Source organism: Dipodomys spectabilis, unplaced genomic scaffold (assembly GCF_019054845.1).
Source record: "Dipodomys spectabilis isolate Male_0828 unplaced genomic scaffold, ASM1905484v1 ptg000015l, whole genome shotgun sequence".
NCBI lineage: Eukaryota > Metazoa > Chordata > Mammalia > Rodentia > Heteromyidae > Dipodomys > Dipodomys spectabilis.
In genome coordinates, this window is record NW_024870692.1 from 3,364,800 (window position 1) to 3,383,091 (window position 18,292).

At 44.3% G+C, this 18,292-nt stretch overlaps 1 protein-coding gene across 3 annotated transcripts in view; it reads left to right on the forward strand.

The window, feature by feature from the left end:
• The first annotated feature begins 1,576 nt into the window (after positions 1–1,576).
• Chd7 (chromodomain helicase DNA binding protein 7) overlaps positions 1,577–18,292 on the forward strand; it is a 214,988-nt gene continuing 198,272 nt past the window's right edge. For all 3 annotated transcript variants that reach the window (XM_042666031.1, XM_042666047.1, XM_042666039.1), the window contains exon 1: positions 1,577–1,841. The gene's annotated coding sequence lies outside the window, so the exon portion shown is untranslated. The remainder of the gene's footprint in view (positions 1,842–18,292) is intronic.

The following is an 18,292-nucleotide window of genomic DNA, read 5'->3' on the forward strand; positions in this document are numbered from 1 at the left end:
TAAACTCAGAATTGTGATTCTCGTTTGTGAAATTAGTCTATAAAGAGGAGGTTTATTTTAGTTTTTCCAAACTTCCTTCTATATGGTGTGTGTGTGTGTGTGTGTGTGTGTGTGTATAAACATTTTGGTAAATCTAGGATGATCAAATTTAGTTAATGAATAGTTGTAGTATTTACCTAATGACATAGTTTTTGATTCATTTTTTTTTTTTTTGTCCAAACACAAATGTTTCAATTTCAGGCTTAGTACTACAGGTAATGTAACCGTCTTAAATAGTGAATGAACTTTTTCATATTCTGCACAGTTTGCATTTTCTCAGTTATTTTGTAGCCCAGTAATAGCAAGTCGCTCTGCTTTGCCACAGGACAATGAAAGGACGGTACTGTTTCTTCTTGACTTAAAACATAAGTGTAATCTAGAACCTAATAAACCAATCTTAAAGTTCATTACTGTTGACGGTTTATAAATTATACCTACTCGGAATTTTGCAAATAAAAGCTGCTTAGTACGTATTTGGAGAGCTATTTCTTTAAAAACCCAAAACTCCGGGGTGAATATTTATTTTGTACCGGGAAGAGACATAGAATAAGATCTTATATCTAAAGCGAGAGGATCATCTACAAATGCCATATTGGCCAACGAACGAATAAAGCAATCTAGTTCAGACACGTTTAATAATGGGCACACATCCTATTTTTTTTTTGTTTGTTTCATAACCATTGCTCTCCCCTCCCCCCGCTTTTGGCATGGTAACAAATTCAACAAAATCAACGCCATCTAGATAAACTTTTTGATTTAGTGTTGGATCCGGCTGTCCTTTACTGAGGCGGCACGAAAGCAGCGTGGAGAAGCAGGCGCGAATGTATCTGACATGAAATGTGTCCATTCTAAATAATTTCTTGTGGGAAAACAATTTCGGGTTGCAAGATAATTACAGACCAGACATCTAGACACCTCCTCCAGCCCCCGCCGACCCCTCCGTGTTGGAAGCCCCTGGCTGCGGCCGGGGTATCGCTGCCTCCCGGGAGCCCCTGCTTCCTGCCCCGGGGCGGCGCACCGTGACTCCGGGAAGGTGCTGCTGGGGGAAACGTGGCACCCCCTCCGGTCCGCGCCCCGGGTGCCGCCGCACCAGGGCCGAGCGCTCCGAGGAGCCCAGCAAAAAGGCTGCGCAGCGGTCGCGCACTCGCTGTCCCGGAGAACGGCCCGCAGCACCCGCGCCCGCCCGGGGACGGGAAGTGGCGCCCAGCCCGCCCTCTGCGGCCCGCGGCCCCGCAGCCCCGCGCCGCCCCCTTTCTCTCGGCCTCTCTCTCGGCCTCCGCCACCCCGGCCGAATTCTTGCATAAATTATGCCAGGCGCGCCTGACGTCAGGTGGCGGCGCGCGAGCGCGGGCGCGGGCGCGGGCGCGGCGCGGAGGGAGCCGGCCTCGGGTACGCGCGGCACCGAAGCCCCGGGCGCGCGCGGTGAGCCGGGCGCGCGCAGGCGCTGGCGTGCTGGGGCCGCGGCGGCGGCGGCGGCGGCGGCGGCGGCGGCGACGGCGGCGGCGGCGGCGGCGGCGGCGGCGGCGCGGGGGTTGAGCCGTGGTGGTGCGGACGCGCTCGTGCTCGGGAACTATCGGATTAAACTTGAATCGAGTGAAATTACACAAAGGAGCGCCGCGGAGGAGGCGGCCCGGGGACCCGGAGACCCTGAAACTCGCCAGAGCCCCGTTCAACCCCCGGCTAACTCCGCACCCGTGGATTCTGCCCCCTGGCCGCGGCCGCCGAGCCAACTCCGGAGCCCGCTCTGCGTTTTGTTTTCCCCTCGGCTTCCAGACAGCGGAGGAGCCCGAGCGACCGAGCCGGTGAGCGTCTGGCGAGAGTTCACCCGGCGCCCCCGGGAGGGGCGGCGGCGGCAGGAAATCGCTCCGGGCCGGGGCCGGGGCCGCGCGAGGAGTTGGGAGCGAGGAGTTGGGCGTGTGCGGGGCGAGGGCCGAAGGCGGGCGGGGGTCGGGGCCGCCGCCGGAGCGCCGGGCCGCCCGCGCGGTGTCGCCGGTGCCGCCGCCCGCGGGGCCCGAACCCGCGCCCCGAGCGCCGCCCGGCGCCCCAACTTTTGCCTGCGTCCGCGGGACCGGCGGCGACGGGGGCGCGCGGGGCGGCCGAGGGTCACTTCCTCGCATGTAAATGGCTTTTTGTTGTGCTGCCGGCGTTGGGGGGGGACGGGGGACAGGAGGGAGCGTGTCTGCGCGCGGGGGAGCGCGAGCGCGTTTCCTCCCGCCGCCGCCGAGCACGAGTTGCCGGCTCCATTCGAGAGAAAAGGGAAGGAGGAAAAGTTGGGCTCCAACTCAAGTGCGAGCGGGCGATGGGCGCGCGGGCGCGGGGCGGCTGAGCGGTGGCGGCTGCGGCTCGGGGACGGCGGCGACCCCTGTCTCCCGCCCCCGCCCCCCGCTCCGGACCGACCACGCCGCGCTCGCCGGGAGCGGCGGCCGCACCGGCGCGAACAAAGTGCGTCCCTCCCGGGCGCGGTGGCGCCAGCCCGCGCGGGGACGGCCACCGGGCGAGGTGGGTCGGTGGTGGGGAAAGTGCGCGGGGTGCCGCGTGGGGCGGGGGCGGCGCGAACACGCGGCGCGGGGCGCGGGGGGGGGGGGTGTCCCGAGCCCAGCCGGTGCCAACCGCGGGAGCGGAGTTGGGAGGCTGTAGCCGGGGGGCTCTCGGGGGCTCCCTGGTGCTTCCCAAGTGCGCGAGGAGGAGAAGAAAGGGAGCCGGGCCGGGACGAGCGCGAGGAGGCGCGGCGTGGAGGGGACCCCACCTTGCCGAGCTGGCCGGGCCGGTGGCGGCGGCGGCGACGGCAGCATAATAGCGACTTTAACCCCCGAACGCAACTCGAGGGCTCCGCATCCCCCACCCCCACGCCTGCCGGGGGTCAGTGCGCCGCGCGGGGCGGGGAGGGGGTTCACTAGGTGGCCCCCGAGTTGGCCTGGGTGCGCTCTGTCCCCGCAGAGAGCCGCGGCTCGGAGCGTGAACGGCGGAGGTGGCTGGAGGCCAAGCGGTCAGCGGGGAGAGGAAGGAGGGCGGCGGGGGACGCGTTGTTTGTTTGGTTCGCACCAGGGACTGGGCTCGCCGGGGACGCGGGTGCTCGGGCCGGGGCGCCGGCACCGGGTGGGCTGCTGTGCGGGGCGGGCGCCGCAGCGCTGGGCGAGCGCGGAGGTGGCGGGGGCGACCGACTCAGGCGAGAGTAGTTGGGGGGGGGGCGGGGAGCTGGTCAGGAGGCTCCGGGGAAGGAGCCGTCGGCCCCGAGCAGCCATCATTACCGAGCCGCCTTTCTCCGGATGGCTCTGCCTCGAGTAGCCCCGCGCCGTGGGAGCGCACCCCAAACTCCCGGCCGGTCGCCCGCTTTGTGAGCGCCCCCGTGGAGCGGGCGGCGCGGGGAGTGCTCGGGCTAGGGTAGGAAGGTTTTCCCGGAGGTCACTTTTAGAGACTGTTCACGCCTTGGTTTTAAACTAGTTTTTTTTTTTTCCTCCCTCTTCTGAACAGACAATGGACAAAAGAAAAGTAGCAACCCACATGGAGAGTTTCCTTTTGAATTGCTAGAATTACACTATCCAGCTCTCCACTTGCTAAGTACACTTTTTAGTTTCCCATTGTATATTATCTAGCAATCGATTTAAATAACTTACTTAAACTGTGTCTATTCTCAGCGCTCGATTTCTGGAATACATTAAATTCCTTAATTTATTTTTAAAAGATCATGTAAAGGCCCGGATTTTTATTTTCAAAAAAAAAATTAATTTAAGCTTTCTTTACAGTGAGTACTGCCTTTCTAAGGTTGAGTGCTATTCCCCCCAACCCCCATTCTCTTTCAGAAGTGGGGCGGGGGGGGGGGTGAGAGTACTCATCAGTAATCAGTAGAACAAAATACCTCTTTTTATTTCCTCACAGATCCATTCTAACCATGAGGAAAGAAAATCTTAGTGACTGTGATCTTAGCAGCATGGGTGTCTGATTTATCCCGGTTATAATTACATTTAGATTGCAGTAATGTTCAAGTATTGGTGATTCCTATTTCATAAATAACTTGGGTGATTTTATGAAGTTGAATCCTTTCCCCAGCCCCCAGCGTACATCTGTCCGCAGTGTTTTTGTCTTGCTGTTGCACAACAGAAACCCTCTAGTCTTTACCCTAAAATGGCAGCTTTCATTTGACTGGGGCCCATTCATTGACGATGATAATAAAGAGGCTGAAAGCTAGATGCTTGGGGCATGGAGTAGGACTCGGTTTGCCTTTCTAGGTGATAAGTAGGAGACATTTTAAGTCTTCTACTGTGCTCAGGAAAAGTTTATTTTCCTTGAAAAACTGTATTGTAAGGAAAAAAGTTGCAAAGTAAAGTGAGAGTTTGGAAATGAAAGGGGCTTACAGGATAATTCAGGAGCTGATTTAAAAAAATCCTGTCCAGTGGTGGAAATACAGCATTCTCTTTTTATTTTTTTATTTCTTGGTAATCTGATTAAGGGATTTTTTTTTTTTTGATGAGGTTTGTAACAGGTGAATTTCCTGAGCACAACGCTAGAAATTAAAATTATTTTCTGGAGCTGGGGTTTTTATTATAGTCTTTTGATATTTTCTATTTCTCCTTCAGTGCAAGTCACCAAACTGAAGTTTGAAGAATTCTATCCTTTATGCCTTCAAGATTCATATGGTTCTAGATAAATGTATTATTTAATAGTAAAAAAGCTGGCATGTGAATTCTAAACCCTATGTATACTGCCTTAATGGAATTACTTAAAAATTGCTTCTATGTGGAAGAGAAATGTAGAATAGTTATGTAGGTGATAATTTAAAACTCAAGCATCAATTTACTCTATGAGAGAAGAAAAAGGACATACTTTTTGCTCAAGTTGAAAATATAGAAGTAAAATTTAAAATTATACAACCAAGAACTTAGGTTTTAAAATAGTAGTTTCATGGATTCACCTGGACTTGGTGTTGGTTTTAATCACTTTCACTTACAAGAACATTTCCAGAACTTTTTCCATAATGAGTCTTTTGTTATTGAGGTAAAGTGAATAATATGAGAAGTACCTTTCTGATACTAAATATCAAAGAAACTTAGAATTGCTTCACACACAAGCAAAATAAGTAATTAAATGCTGTTGTTTTTAAGCAGTTAGGTCATAAGAATAAGAATACTTTCATTTGTGTATCTGCCTTGTAATCCATAGGGCAATATGAGTGACAAGTTTAGTGTTGGTTGTGCTTTCAAAGCAAAGATTATGACATTTTACACACACTGGGAAATTTACTAGCCATCTATTCACCATCATTTAGTTCATTTTCATTGGCAAACCTTGGAAAGCATTCCACTTGTAAGCAGTAAGGGGTAGTCCTTTCCCTCAAGGGGTTTATCATCTATCTAGTAGGAAAGAACCTTCTTCTGTCAGTCAGGTACTTGCATCTGACTGCTATGCTAGATGAACTTTGGAGGCAGTTATCTTTCATCCTTCATTATCTGAAATACTGCCTTTTGGGTTTAATGGCAGACACTATGGCCATCTCAAAAACATCTTCTATAAATAAAGGCACTGTAGGAATAAAACGTTAAGGCTGAGAGCAGTGTGTGTGACTACAAAAAATGGCTCTTAAACTGTATCTTCTTAAGAATGTGATTCACTATCAGAATTCAAATGATTCCTGCATGTAAAACAAGGTAAATTCACTGAACAGATAGGGAAGAAACATTTTGGGTGATATAGGAATGATGTCAGGGACATAATGATTCAGCAACTTTAAATTGTCTTATTCATAAGACACATTTCTGTATTTTCACAGAACTACCCTGTGTGTGTGTGTGTGTGTGTGTGTGTGTGTGTGTGTGTGTGTGTGTGTGTAATTCAAATCAGAGCTAAGCATTCTATCCTAACAGGTTTTTAAAGTCATTGTATTTTCTTAGTTTGGGAGATAACCTATTCTTTCTTGAGTAAATTTTGCTAGTCTTCTAAAATATTTTGACATTCAAAGATGACAAATGATGTTAATAAAGGCAATTGCAAGTAAACGAACACATTTTTACAAAATATGGAATGATTTGTTTCAGTTTGGGTATCCTTCAGGTTATGAAGGATATCTAAATTGTACCGTTGGATGGTAATTAAAAACACTATGATTATCCTTCCGTTTTATTTTAACCAGTATATTAAAATTTTACATGAGGTCACACTGGTGTGATAAAGATAATAAGTAGGCAATTCAGAAATCGTCATGATATTGTAAAATAAAAATTTATTTTTATAATCATTATAGAGTCTTTAGATATTTAGAACCTGAGTACCTTAGAGCCAGTTGAACTTTCTTACTTTACAGATTAAGAAAGTGGAGGTTAAGTTAAAGCAGCTAGGTTATTGCAGAGTTCACCTTAGTCACAGTAGTCTTCCTGGTGTCTAACATGGTGCCATGCAGAAGAAATACTGGATTTGATTTATCTTTGTTGAATTGCTGCACTAGCTTTGGGAGAGAGTAGGGTTAAAAAGTACATTTTGGCTTTACAGTCTCAGCATATGAAAATCCAGTTTTTAAGCCAATTATAATTTATTTACCTCTATTGTGTTTGATGTCCCCCCCACCATTGTCTAGAAAAATACAGAAATAATTTTTCCAATAGTTCATTTCTCTTTACTGTTTTCAGTTTAGAACTATGTATTCATTACCATGATTAGATTCCTGTACATTGTAAGTAATGTTAGGCCTCTGTAAACATGACAGTTTTCTCACAGAAGTGTTTTGTAGGGGATCTGTTTGTTTTTACTTGGAAAATTAAAGGTATTCTTTTATATTTTGATGGTACTGGGGTTTGATATCAGAGCCTCAGATTTGATAGGTGTGTACTTACCACTTGAGCCATATCCTCAGCCAAGAATATCTGTTTAAAAATAAGAACGTAGATCACTAATGAAGAAATATGACTTGGTGGAAAAGGCTGATTGGTTCTCAGACTTGTCTACTTATGCTGATGTGGAAGCAGACACTTCTTTAAGTGGCCCTTTGAGCCCCACACTATCTGTGTAGGTGGCAGGCAGGCTTGGATCTCCTGGCTAATGAATCTGGACTCTCATTAATTTTCCTGTTTCAGTTATTTGTTGAGTACCTGCACCTGAAAGATGCAGTGATACAAATTGGGAATGCAATGGTGACTTGAGAAGACTTGCTAGGCCTACAAACAGAACAACAACAAACTGCTACAAGATTATGAGTGCTGTACAGTAAATACTAGGAAGAGTGAGAGCTTATGATTTTGAGCTTCAACTAGTTGTGTAGAAGTTATAACCCCCTAGGAAGTGGTTTTAGCACCACAGCAGAAGAAAGCGGGCATTTCAGGCACTGCCAACTGACCTGGGGAAGGCTTCATGTTTGTGGTCTTCACAGAGCTTCAAGATGAAACTCAAGCAGCAGGCAGTATCAGCTTGGGTAGGATTCTATACAATTTGGAGTTTTGAAGAAAGCAGTAGGAGCCATGGAGGAGCTTATAATTGAGCAATTTTGGCGTGATAAGTGTTTTGAAGATGAGTTGGTGGCTGTGGACAATATTTTGCCTACTTTTGTTGTGATGAATGGAATGAAGGAATATAAAATATTTTGACTAGATTGATGTTTGTAGAGATGGAGGGGATGGCACAAGAAATGGCCAATTTAAGAACTACTTAGGAGTTTCATGATCGGAATTCTGAGGATGGGTGGAAAAGTCTCTAGGATATGGATTTCTAGTACATTGTCTGCTGCTTGGCTGGCTAGTGATGCTATTCATGGAAACATAGGGCCCCTGACAAGGATCACATTTGAGGAAGAAGATCATGAGTCCTTAGAACAGGATTGAGAGTTGTTGATACTGATAATGGATCATGATAACATTGTTATAGATCCTATTATATTGCTAGTGGCATTTCCAGTTTTCCAAAAATAATTTTCTGGTTTTATCCCCCAAATGTTACTGTATGGTGAGCCCACCAGGGAGTGTATGGTTTGCTTAGGGAAATGGGAAAGGGGAGGGAACCATAGTTACTTGGCTACAGTGTAGCACTTTGTAGTAGTTCTCTCACCATAGACATAGCAGGGAAACCTGTGGTAATCAGAAGTGCACATTTATTCTTTTGTGTTGTCTTCTTTGCAGGCTGCTTTCTGTACTAGTTACATATTCATCCCCAACCAGGTCCTTGGGCTGGGGGGCTGAGGGGGTGGGTGGGGGGAGGAGATTACTGGTGGATGCCATGCTGGTAGGACTGGTCTTCTCACAGAGAGGGGGTTAATTGTGTTAGATAGTTGCAGTTCTCCATAGGTGTGGTAGAAATGAATATAGTATTTAAACAGTTGTGGAGGAAATAACAGCCTTGGTCAAGATACTGCCTTCATTTTTAGAGATATATTAGTCCATTTAATATGTACATTCTTTTAAAAAACTACTTTGTTTATTATGAAAAGTAGATTATATGGCATGACTACTGGTGGCAAATGAGATTGACACATCCAGCAAAGCTTCTGAGCTGTAGAGTTTAATATTTTAGGAAACATTATAAATTTTCTGAGCATTATCCTTGAAACAGATTTTTATTGATGTTGATTTTTTTTTAAGTGCTTGGCAGAAATTAGTTTTTTTTTTTTGTCTGTTGTGGGGCCTGAACTCTGCCTAGGTGCTGTCCCTCAGCTCTTCAGCCCAAGGCTAGCGCTCTACCACTTGAGCCACAGCGCCACTTCTGGTTTTCTGGTGGTTTATTGGAGATAAGAATCTCAACAGATTTTCCTGCCCAGGCTGGCTTTGAACCAAAATCCTCAGATCTCAGCCTCCTGAGTAGCTAGGATTATAGTCATGAGCCGCCAGAGTCTGGCTAGAAATGAGTTTTTTGAAGAAAGTGCTTGTAGGTTTGTTTTTGTCAGCTTATGTAGTGGTTTTTTGGTTGGGATTGTATTTTATTCTTGGTTTTCATAAAGATGTCCTTCTGGGATTCAGGAGGTTTAGTTAGGGCTCTGTTTCAGTGGTACTCTTGGTGCCAACATATGTGTTTCCTAGGCCTTTCTGGACGTTGTGACTTTGTCAGGTCCACCAGATTCCTTGTCTTTTCCAGATGGGCAGTGCTGTGTCTTTATTGATGATTTGGGAGACAACATTGGTTGTATGGAGATGATTCGTGTACAAAAATTTTTCCTTCACTTAGCATGGTCTCACTATGTAGCCCAGGCTAGCCTGGAGCTTCAGCTTCCCCAGTACTGGAATTGCAGATACACCACACACCTGGCTCAGCAGTGTGTTCTTAGGGTTTGTGGCATCATTTTTACCTGAGAGGTGCCAAGTGCTAAGTAGAAAAGTGCTTGTAGATTTTGTGATGTAGTTTTCCTCCCTTCCCCTTCCTTTCCTTTCCTGTGCCTATCCTGGGGATTGAACTCAGGGCCTGGGTGGTATCCCTGAACTTCTTTGCCCAGGACACTGCCATTTGGATCAAAGCCCCACTTCTGGCTTTTTGATAATTAATCGGAGTTGAAGAGTCTTATGGGATTTCCTGTCTGGGCTGGCTTCAAACCGTGATCCTCATATCTCAGCCTCTCCTGAGTAGCTAAGATTACAGGTATGGGCAATGGCCCTTGGCTCTGTGTTGTTTTCTAGCGGAGGCATAAAAGAGTTGTTTAAAAAAGAGGACCCGTGTCCTCTTCTGACTTCAGCAGAGGAAGTCGTGTGGTAGATTGGAATTTTTCACCAGGTATTTATTTCATTAATACTGCAAGTAACCCGTGCTTCCATTACCAGTTTCTGTGTAGTGAAAGGTGGGAAATAGACAAGTCTTAGAATTGATAGGGTAACTACTCTCCCAGGTTCCTCAGGTGAAAATAGTCACAGATTTCCACACAGGATGCTGCTAATAAGCAGTGTGTAAAACCCTGGTAATGGACTTTCCTCATGGTTCTACAGATTTGGGGGACTACTCTGACCTTGCAGAATATGGATGGGAAATTCTGCAGGCCACATAAAGTCCATAAAATCATGATGGGATAGATAGGTATGCTTCTCCATTGAATCTCTTGGCTGCTCATGGCCATCTTCCTTTATTGGTAATTTTGTATGGCTTTGAAATTATAAGTATCCAAATGGCTCTTGGCAGAAAAGCATTTTCCCACCCCTGCTTTAGAGAGTATACTTTATTCTCTGTTCATCTTTTTGAAAGAAGCATAAACATTTTAGAAATCTGTTCTGTTGAGATAGAAAACATAATTATGGATGTACATAATATTTCAACATACCTCAAAACCATTAGACATCTTTAACATAATACTGGACATGTAAATAGTAAGAAGTCCTTTGAAGAATTATAAGTATGCTTAAGTTTCCAAGACAGTGTCTGCCAGTGCACTAAATGAATAATAAAGTCAGCTTGAACATAGTGAAAACTGTGCTTTAGATTGTGATGTATTTTAAAGTGTGTGACTTTGCAATTACTTTATTTACAGGTGGGCCTGGCATGGTACCAAAACTGTTAACTCTAGATGCTTAGAGTGTACTTTCTTGGAAGTCTCTATATTCTTGGGCACTTGACCTTGTTTGTAGTTGCGCTTGAAATTTTGCTTTGACCAAATTCAGGTTTGATAACTTTTTTTCATGGAGTAGGAAGTATATTTTATGTTTTAGTTTGATAATTTTTGTCAGAAACATCTCCTATACTCATCCTGAGAATTTCAAAATCTTGATTAAATTAAGGGACAGCACCCTCCCTCAAAAAAGTGTGTTTGGGTAATGAAGAATAAACAAAGCAACTTTAAATATATTGGTAATATCTGGGTGTGGGTAGCTCATGCCTGTAATTTTAGTTACTTAGTAGAAGAGTTAGATCTGAGGATCAAGGTTTAAAGTCAGCCCAGGAAGAAAAGCCTGTGTTACTCTTTACTCTCTATTTAGCCACCAAAAGTTCAGAAGTGGACGTGTGGCTGAGCACCATACTTGATTGAAAAAGCTAAGGGACAATACCCAAGTTCAGAATTCAAGCCTCTATTTTGGCACCAAAAAACAACCAAACCAAACCAAACTAAACCCTGATTTTTATAATTACAATGTTGAGCTAGGTATTATGTTGAGTGCTTTTTGTTTTGCTTTGTTTTAGTGATGGGGGTTGAAACTAGGGCCACATACATGCTAAACATGGGCTCTGCCATTAATGCTCACCCTAGCCATTTTTAATATGCTGTCTTAATGGGTATTGTTATTTCCATTTTATTGATGAAGAGACAGAAGAATTAGAAGTTAAATTACTGAACACTACGAATAGGTAGTTGAGAAATTTGAATCCAGATGGCTAGACTCTAGAATCTTCATGTGTAACCCCTTTGCCGATGTTGCCTCCCAAACCAGCTTGAAGTTTATATCAAGTAAGCAAAGATAGTTTAAAAATACAGCAACACATAGTAATCATATAGCATACTTTCTGCTGCATCCTATCAACCCAAGTTTTTACTTCTGTCCACATTGCCACTATTTATGCTTCCTGTGTTTGTGGATTTCTTGGGATATCTTGGCATTTAAAATGACAGTGTCTGTGTCTTTTATCCCTAAGACCTTCCTCTTCTATGGGGCTGAAGAGAACAGTTGGGCTTGTGGGGGTGAGAATTTCAGCTCTTAGATCAGCAAGACCAGGAGATGTATCACAAAAATGGTGATAATACAACCCATCTACCCAAGGATATGGTGAAGATTAAGTGTGACAGTGTACTGGAAGGATTTGGTAGAGCATATGACATATTTATTGAGGAGTTACTATTTTTATTAGCTGACTTTTAATCATCGAACCTATCAAACCATGTGTCTTGATTTTGATATTAATTTAAAAGTTTCCCAAACTGTCATTCTGAATTATGACTGAACAAGAATACATGGTGATTTTCTGCAGTTCTGTTTTCCTCAGTGCTAAACATTTGAAACATAATATTTACACGTATATTTGCCCAGTAGGATGGACAGATGCTGTTTATTCTGTTTTTGATAACAGAGGTGACTTAGATGTCATTGGTCCTTAAAATGACAATGATGGAGAAGTTCTGCTCTATCAGTAAAGTTATTCTCTGGACTTGAGTTATGGCTGATTTCTAGAGAATTCATTATTCTTCCTTTCCCCCAAACTTGCAATTCTGCCAGTAGCAGGAAATAGATCAGTGGTACAGGCATATTCAGTCAGTTTTTGAATCCAGCAGAGACCACAGTATAGTCTCAAGATCTGTGAGAACTCCAGGTCCTCAAGTCTCAGGATACTTGAGTCAGCCTCATTTCTCAGCTTCTGTTAACTGGAAGGAAGAGACAAGCTGGGGGTAATCCTAAAGTAAGTTTAGCATCGGAGTAGCAGCTAGAGGGAGAGAAGGTTTCCATCCTCAGGAAAGAAAGAGAAGATAGTGGGGTAACTTCCTGAGAATCCCTCTGTGCTCCAAAGATACATCAGCAGCTGAAGAGGTGGAGCACAATTTTCCATCTTATTTTTCATTTAAAAGCGACTTAAGGTTGCAATATACATATATATTTGTGCTATTCTTCCATCTTTACTGTATCAAAATAAAAATATTTTTTTTTTTGGGTCCAGTTGTGGGGCCTGAACTCTGGGCCTGGGCGCTGTCCCTCAGCTCTTCAGCTCAAGGCTAGCGCTCTACCACTTGAGCCACAGCGCCACTTCCGGCTTTTTTCTTTTTGCTTATGTGGTGCTGAGGAATCGAACCCAGGGCCTCATGCATGCAAGGCAAGCGCTCTACCACTGAGCCACCTTCCCAGCCCATCGAAATAAAAATATTTTAAAAGAGAATAAAGACATGAAGGGATTGATTTGAATAGTTGGAGTTTATGGAAATTGGACTTTGTTCGAGTTAGCATTTTGCTAAGCTGTTTACACAGACTGTTTTCACTGAATCTTGAAGCAGGATTAGTCAAAATGCTGAGGTAGGAATGATAATTGCTATTCTACCATTGATAAAATGAAGTTTTAGACATTGTTTAATGAATTTGCCTAGCATCACAACTTTTAATGGTGCAGTTGACTTAAATCAGGACAGATGTATTAAAAAGCTTGTAGCATTAACTGCTCTGTAGAAATTGCTTTGAGTGGTTCCATTAAAATAATGTAGTTCTTAGGTAGCAAGAACCTAGATTGAGATCTTACAAACCTGTGCTTTCTAGGACAGCTCCTGGAGAGAAATTGAGAGGCTGAAGGTTGTCTATTAACGGATTATAGTCCACGAGGCCCCCTTTCCTCAGATGCTGTATCTTATCAGTCGCAAACACTTTTAACCTAAAAAGACACATGCTCATTGCAAAACTTACTAGTGTGCCAACTCTTTTTCCATTGATCATTCCAAGACACAGCCTCACATTAAAAAGTATTTAACCTACTGCAAAATCAGTTTCTCAAAGTATCTCCTCGGGATTTTTCTAAGACATGATTTGCTTGTAGCATCTTTTCTTCCTGCATAAGATTAGAGTTGCCCTGGATGATACTTAGTCTCCCAGTTACAGCTCTCTTTTCTTCCCTTTAACTTTGTCAGTATACAGGCTCCTTGAAATACTTGCAAACTGCTTCTGCTAACACACAAGACAGCAAGCCATAATTTCGAATAATAAATCAGACAGCCATGTGCCGTATTGTCATGTGCCATATTGTCATCTGACAATATTCTGTCAGTGAATGGCTGCATGTATGGTGGTCTCAAGAGTTTATTTCCTAGTGATGTCATAGCCTTCCTTCAGTAGGGATACTCTAGGCTGTTGCACAATGATAACATCAAATGATGAAGCAGTCTTTAGTAAACATCTCTGTCATTAAATGATATATGACTGTACTAGTAGGTATAGATAGAATTCCAGTGTATGAGTCAGTAGACATACATGTTATGGGTGTGGGTGTCAGTTTCTTGCCAGTGGTTTTCCTTTTTTTACCCCAAAGTGATAAAATATCAAGTTCTATCATGATGTTTCTGGATTTTGTACACATACCTGTTTTTCTTTCACAATTGAATAATCATTGATGACTTCAGTACATTGAGCTTCTACTTAAAACATTAGTTTTATTTTCCATACACTTAAAAATTTAACTTTGCCTCATTTGCGTGTTTTTCAGTTATATTTTTCACCTCCCAAATCGTTAAAGCCATCCATTTTCCCATTTACTGAAAAACTAACTGGTGTATGAAACAAGCCTCATTTATAAGGAACACTGGTCATTCTGGGATGCCAAGATCTATACCATTTAGGTGCTAGGGTCCAGCAAGAAAAGGAAAATCTGTCTTACATGCTGTCAGATTGGACAGTTGGAAAAAATAAGTTAATTTCCTGAAATTGTTGAGCACACAGGTGATGACAAATAGTTGAATTGCTGTCTGGCAGGCCATACTACAGTTTTACATCAGGGATATTTGCATGTTAGCTATGGTCTGTTGTCTCTGTCAGTGTGGTGAAAGAAAGGTGAATAGACAGTCCAGGGAGCAACTCAAGAGACTCAGACTTGTTACTGGCAGAGTGGTTGATGGTTGAAAGCTGCTGGTCATTCTACGCATCTCAGGATTTTCCAACTGGAAATGCTCAACCATTGGCATTCGTTATCTTTTATGGATCATTACATAATACTTACACTAATACTAATAGCTTGAGTAGGCAAACCTGTATAAAATGATGTTCTTCAAAAGAGTGCTTGTAGCTGAGCAGGGTGACTTCAGCCAGTAACCCTTGTTAATCAGAAGTCTGAGATCTGGGGCATCACAGTTTGAGGACAGCCTGGGCAGAAAAGCTTGCTACTCTCCATCTTCAGAATATCCAACAATGAGCTATCGCTAGTGGCTCATGCCTTTAATCTTAGCTACTCAGGAGGCTGAGCTCTGAGGATCACGGTTCAAAGCCAGCCCAGGCAGGAAAGGCCATGAGACTCTTTATCTCCAATAAACCACTCAGAAAACCAGAAGTGGCACTGTGGCTCAAATGGTAGAGTGCTCGCCTTGAGCTGAAGAGCTGAGGGACAGCATCCAGGTCCAGAGTTTAAGCCCCAAGACTGACAAGAAAACCAAAGAACAACATAAAGAAGGGCTTGGAGGTATGCCTCAAGTGGTAGAGTGCCAGCCTAGTAGGTGTGAGACCTAGAGTTCAAACACAGTATTGTCCAAAAAAGGAGAGAGATTGATTGTGTGTAGGCTGTCTGTTGAAACTAATCCGTTGGGACTTGAATTCTGGGCTTCTAGCTCTTGGTTCTTTTGCTCATGGCTGGCTCTCTACAACTTGAGCCATACCTCCACATATAGCTGTTTTCTTTTTTTGGTGCTGATTAGTCGAAGATAAGAGTTTCTTAGATTAGTCTGCCTGGGATGTCTTTGAACTTCAATCCTTAGATCTCAGCCTCCTGAGTAGCTAGGATTATAGATGTGAGCCACTGGTGCCCAGCTAAAATTGGTCTTCTTATTCAGGGTACCAAAGCAGGAAGTCATATCCTTATATTAAATTTGCTAGTGCATGTCTTAATAAAAATGAAGTCTTCAGCCACAGTCAGTTTATTGAATTAAAATTTCCATGGGTAGCCAAGAGTGTGGAATTTTATCTATGCATTTCCATATACTAAGGATTTTAAGATGCCATAAGTTCAGAACAATGGTATAAAATGAAAATGTTTTAGAAATATAAAAGATTTAGAAAATAATAATTCTTTTTTTTTTTTGGTCAGTCGTGGGGCTTGAACTCTGGGCCTGGGTGCTGTTCCTCAGCTCTTCAGTGTAAGGCTAATGCTCTGCCACTTGAGCCACAGCACCACTTCTGGTTTTCTGGTGGTTAATTGGAGATAAGAGTCTCACAGACTTTCTTGCCCAGGCTGGCTCTGAACCATGATTCGCAGATCTCAGCCTCCTGAGTAGCTAGAATTACAGGTGTGAGCTACTGGCACCCAGCTAGAAAAGATAATTCTTACAACACACTTTGAAAAGTTACAGGTAATGTTACTCTATGTATGTGGGTCAATTGTAGCTATTCTTTGGCACATCAATTAATATACAATGGAAAGGTAGACAATGGGGTTAAGGGTTCAAAACCTGGAGTTGGAGGTATGACTGAGGTGGTAAAGATCCAGCCAATGAGCGAAAGCAAGTATCACAGAGAATTTGAGCCCTGGTTTTAGACAAACAAAAACAAAAACAAAAGCCCCACAACCACCCCCCCCAAACAAAAAAAAAAAAAACAAAAAAAACCAAGGTTCACAACCATAGTCATGCCGGGCGCTGGTGGTTCACGCCTGTAATCCTAGATACTCAGGAGGCTGAGATCTGAGGATCAAAGTTCAAAGCCAGCCTGGGCAGGGAAGTCCGTGAGACTCTTATCTCCAATACCACTAGAAAGCCAGAAGTGGCACTGTGGCTCAAGTGGTAGAGTGCTTGCCTTGAGCTGAAGAGCTGAGGGATTGTGCCCAAGCCCAGAGTTCAAGCCCCACGACCGACAAAAAACAAAAAAAAACAAAAAAAGTGATTTTTTTTTCCCTCTAGAACCTAGAGAACTCAGAGCTTCTAGAACTCAGAGCCTCACACTTGGTAGGCTTGCTTGGTAGGCTGGTGCCCTATCATTTGAGCTATGCCCCTAACCCTGCATTTATTGGTTATGTTGGAAATGAATTTAATATACTTTTCTTTCCGGGCTGGCTCCAAACCTTGATCATCTGGATCTCAGCCTCTTGAGTAGTCAGGATTATAGGCTTGAGCCACGGAACCTGGCTGAAACCAGAGTTTTCAAGAATGGAAATGGAAATGAGATTGCTTTGCATCTTATTTGTTCAGTTTTATTTCATTTCTGCCACAGAGTAATTAAAATCATGTTTCATGGGTCACTGTGGTTGTATTATATGGTATCCAATGAGAATAGACTTGAATAGCAGTAACTGTTGTGTGTTATTTCCAAGAGTATGTAATATACCCGGACCTCTCCTGGAAACTGTGCTCCCCATCCTGGCTGTCTAGCAGGCAGCTGTTGGGCTGAGAAGATTGCCACATACTGAGTGCTGCCATCCTGGTGTCCCCTGACACTGAGCAGCTGTTCCAGCATAGGCTGACACCACTACTGGTACCTGAACAGACAGGAACCGGTGTTGACCTGTATTTGAGGGAACCACCTTTGCTTCCATTCTTCTCATCCAAGGAGGGAGTTTTCTTGCCTGGAACTTGTCAAACATACCGTACCACTGTGGAGTTCCTCTGCAGGGCCCAAGCTTCTGCTGCTCAGCCTCCTGCAGGACCACAGAGAGGGGGCTGTTTCCAGCTCTGCTCCTCAGGGCAGGGCTTGTGGGGCGGCCTCCTTGGGTGAGGCCTCCCATCTTAGGTTATGTGAAATGGAAATGGCCTCCTTAGTGACAGGTGCCAGCTGTTGCTTTATCCTCTCCTGGCTGGGTTCAGCATGTGGGTGGGGAAGAGGAGACGAGTTATTGTGGCCCTATTACCACATTCCTGGCATCAATTAGAACATTGTTATCATTAAATATTTGTGGGAGACTGTGGGTTAATCCAGTGCTATGGCAGGTTACCACAATAGTGTCCATATTATGACACTGTGTCACAGGGAAAACTATTGGTTCACACCTGAAGTTCTGGGAAGGAGCTGTGTGCTGAAGTAGGCTTGCTAAGGAACTGTGTTGCAGAGGTGGGCCATTTGATCACTGATAACCTACATCAGGACAGATGCCTGCCTTTTGAGCAGAATTTCAGGATTGGGCCTATCCAAATTCATCTAAGTTTACACTTTTATAGTGTCTTGATTTTGTTGTTGCATAAGAAAGACTTTAATGAAATGCAAAGAAGAGAATTCAGTGATTTCAGACCTTCCATCTCTAAGGAACAAAGGAAAGTTTCTGTGTGAGGCTTATAACAGAATCTTTTTGGAGTTGGTCACTACTGCAGAGGCTGAGATCTGAGGATGGTAGTTCAAAACCAGCCTGGGCAGGGAAGTCCTTGAGACACTTACCTCCAATTAACCACCAAAAAGCCAGAAGAGCTGCTGTGGCTCAAGAGATTGAGTGCTAGCCTTGAGCAATAAGATCAGGGACAGTGCCCAGGCCCTGAGTTCATGTTCCAACAAGAGCGAACGTGTGTGTGTGCATGCGTGTGTGTGCGTGGGCATGCGTGCGCACGCACACACACACACACACGCACACACACACACACACACACACACACACACACACTAATTTTTAGAAGCATGGGTCCCCCTTGTGAGAAGTTACTTTATTATTTTTATGAACATAAGAATTACACTGTGCAGCCTTTTAGGATGTTCTATCTTTTTGATGTAACTTCACTATT